The following is a 3844-nucleotide window of genomic DNA, read 5'->3' on the forward strand; positions in this document are numbered from 1 at the left end:
ACTTTACAGAAGCTCTCCTGCGAACCTAGCACTCCTGAAAGAAAGGATACTGCGGGGATATGGCTTAGCCACAGCGGACTCTCCACTGCAGAGTGAAAATCTCATTCTTGAAACATCCCCCAGGCTGTGGCTAAGCCATGTCCCGCCAATATCCTTTCTTTCAGGAGTGCTAGTCCTGCAAGGTTCGCAGGAGAGTTTCTGTAAAGTTTGGAAGGTAGAAGACGAGGTACTGGCGGAAGTAAAGCTGTGAGGACGGAGAATGAGTCGTGTTTGGGTAGCTCAGTTGGTAGAGCACTTGCCCGCGAAAGGCAAAGGTCCCGAGTTCGAGTCTCGGTCCAGGACATAGTTTTAATCTGCCAGGAAGTTTCACATCAGTGCACATTCCGCTGCAGCGTGAAAATCTCACTCTGGAATCATGAAGGTAATTGTTTAACGAGTTATGTAATGGGATTTAGTGTGGGAACATTTCGAAGAAGTATGGATACGGACAAAGGGGATTTTTGTAGAATAGATTTGTAAAATAAGTTTATGGTAAAGGAAAAGTTAATTCAGGTATAAATAACAATAGTAAATAACTTTATGCATAAGCAAAACGTCAGCATATTAGATAATTACGTCGGTAAAAAGTGCAGTCGTTAGGCTTACTAGTTTACGATTGTTTACTGATGAAAAGCGCTGATTGACACGGGAGAATGTTGTTGTGCTATTGGCTGTTGAGTAAACTGACCAATGGTAAAGCAATATTCTTCACGCAACTTTCTCTGCTGGTAGAGAAGACTTAGAGTATTCTAAAAATGAGTGGGAGACTAGCCATGAAACAGTTCCGACGTGTGTAGTAGTAGTTCCGATGGAAACGATAAGTTGCCGGATCTAGCAGTGTTTCATACATCAAAAGTGTTGTAAAGTGACGGCATAATTATTCCGATGTATGTGTAGAAATTTCGGAATTTTTAAGTGAATTTTGTGACGAGAAAAGACATATATTCCGCGTGGCGTATTGAGCAGGTTGGTGGTTAAAAACTGTGACTGCATTTGGTACCGACAGACTTAATATTTGGCGAGCATTATAAATCAAAAACAATCAGTATTTTTGTAGCTATTACGTTTTCGGGAAATGCAACACCATATACTTGCTAACGTGAGTGAAAGGGATTGTGAGTGACTATGTCAAGACTAGCACGGGCTTGGCAGAGATACTTGTTCACCTAAGTTTCAGAATATATTAATTGAGGGCAAAATTTCCAATCTTTCATTTGTATGAAAATCTTCTCCCGAAACGTAGATTAGTGACTTAAATTGCAGCCTGGTTCACGTCGAAGTACAGTAGGTTTCACTCGGCTTTCCTACTGATGATCTGCTGAGACAATGTTCACAGGTAGGTGCAGGTCCGTCGTGAAGGGACGGAAAGAACCGGCCGCCGCAGTGCGACTTCAGAAATTTTGCTGTTCGTACCATCAGTTTGTCCACGTGCTCTAAGCCTGGAGTTATTTATCACAAAATACTTCTTGACGTACAGAACAATGTTCATCCCCTGTAAATCGTTCCAATTTTTTGCTCTTTTTATATTATTTCTGCTTGGTGTTATAATGTCATTTCATATCAAATTTGCAGTACGCATAGATTATACAACTGGATAAAAGTTATTGAGAATTCTCAGTCCTGTTTTTTTTTCATTCACATTCATTTTAAAGTTTTACGATGACAGATCGCTAGACTTGGTCTTTTTTGTACTAACACCCGCTGCACTTATGAACGTCCGTCGTACCAAGTACCAACAGTGAGGTGTGAGCAGCTCTAGCAGCACGGTTCTGCCGAACTGATGAGAGTTGTTGGCTCTGAGCACAATGGCTCTGAGCACTATGGACATCTGAGGTCATCAGTCCCCTAGAACTGAGAACTACGTAAACCTAACTAACATAAGGACATCACAACCCTCCATGCCTGAGGCAGGATTCGAACCTGCGACCGGAGCAGTCGCGCGGTTCCGGACTGAAGCGCCTAGAACCGCACGGCCACACGCGGCCGGCCTGATGAGGGTTGTGCCGTGGCCGCCCCTGCTGTAATAGATCTTTAAGTGTGGAGAAAGAAACGTTTTTCAGTGACTGGTACTGAATAGACATCTACGTAATTATAAGGTGTAACTAAATTCCCTTTACAGTATTTGAGAACAAATCAAAACAACAAAACATTTATGGGCTCTGAAATACATACTTTAAGAGCTATCAGCGTTTGTTCATCTTCGCTACTGTGAAACACATCTCTTCTATTCAACAACGGTTCTTAGCTCTTAAAGTACGCATTTTCGGGTGCAGCTTTATTGGTTTTTTTCTTGTTTTTATGCGCTCTATCACTTTTCTACTACTGCACTAGCAGAGATGTGTTTCACAGTATCGGAAATGAACAGGTGTTCATAGCTCCTTAGGTATACATTTTAGAGCCCATGTATGTTACACATTTTTTTCTTGTTTTGGTGAAAAGAACCTTTTCTCCAAGTCTGTAAAGGGAATTTAGTTAGACGCTACAGATAATTTAAAGTCACTCGTCGCGTTTTTTCTGTCTGTCTGTGAAAGTTAATATGATTCTTGAGGAATATTTGTTTATTTATAATTTATTAGTGCTACACAGCCGTAGGTACTTAGTGTTACCCATGAGAATCCGGGTCAGGTCGTTAGCACATGCATATGCATGCATATAAAAGTCGAAACATGACATAACAATAATATAGAAAGGGTAGACTGCTACTCACCGTGCAGAGGAGGCGTTGAGTCGCAGACAGGCACAATGATAACACATGCTAGAAACAGTTCAGTTTCTTCAGAAGTAGAAATAATATGCACGTTCATACAAGCACAACACAAACATACACGGCCAGAATCACACTGGACGGTTTTCTGATGTGGCGTTATGCAAAGCTATTCTAGTTCCTGGATGTCAAGGGTTTCAGTTATGGAGGTGGGATGCAGCGATTCGAGATTATAGAGCTGGAGAATTATGGAGATGGTAACGAGGTAGTGCTAAGAGGTTTGGGGCAGATTTGTATCATTTTGAACAACTAGAAAGGTGAGGGTTACAGACTAATGGAAACTGATGCGAGGTCGTTGTGGAAGATGGGGTTCCAGGCCTGCGTAATTTGACGATATAAAGTAAAACGAGATGAACCCTAAGTGGGTATGGCGTACAGTAAAAAATGAAAACGAACTAAAATCAGCGTCACAACAGGAGAGAAAAAATAAATATGAAAACGATAATACAGACGAAGAATACTCCCCGTTGCATCCCCGTCAGATTTAGCGGTAAGATAGCCCAGTGGGTAGCCCGTCAAAACCTGAACACAGATCAAGCATGAAAACGGGATGAAGGTGTGCTGAACCCTGGAAAAAAAAGCAAAATAGAAACAGTGAACGATCCAACAACAAGAAGTGCAATACAGATCAATGGCGTCGTACGCAACGGACGGTAACGAACACAGTGAGATTATTAAAAAGAAAAAAAGTTGTTACTGTGTTGGAGTGCCAGGCGGGAGAGCAAATTTTTTTTCGCTATTTTCTTTATTCAAATTTGTGTATGTGTGGCGGAATAACGTCCGTTTGCAACAGCGAGGTGTAAAATGGGGACCTAGAATGGCGGTTGTCCTACACAGCTGAAGGGCTTATTTCAATAGTGGTACAATTCCATTACTTCCACTTTTCTGTCTGTAATGCTTCTGACATTAATGGTCCAATCAAACGTTCATCTGTAGAAAGAAGCCATATGCTTCAATATTTCTGGTATCTCAACTAGAGATTTTTCAGCGCTCATTTAACTTTAGGACTCTGTATCTCAGAATGAACAAAAATGGACTTGT

General features: G+C 41.4%; 1 non-coding gene across 1 annotated transcript; it reads left to right on the forward strand.

Moving 5' to 3' along the window:
- Positions 1-268: 268 nt before the first annotated feature.
- Positions 269-343, forward strand: Trnas-cga (transfer RNA serine (anticodon CGA)). The gene has a single exon. It is a non-coding gene; the product is annotated as a tRNA-Ser (tRNA).
- The last annotated feature ends 3501 nt before the right edge of the window (positions 344-3844 follow it).

The sequence above is a fragment of the Schistocerca gregaria genome, chromosome 1 (assembly GCF_023897955.1).
Source record: "Schistocerca gregaria isolate iqSchGreg1 chromosome 1, iqSchGreg1.2, whole genome shotgun sequence".
Taxonomy (NCBI): Eukaryota; Metazoa; Arthropoda; class Insecta; order Orthoptera; family Acrididae; genus Schistocerca; species Schistocerca gregaria.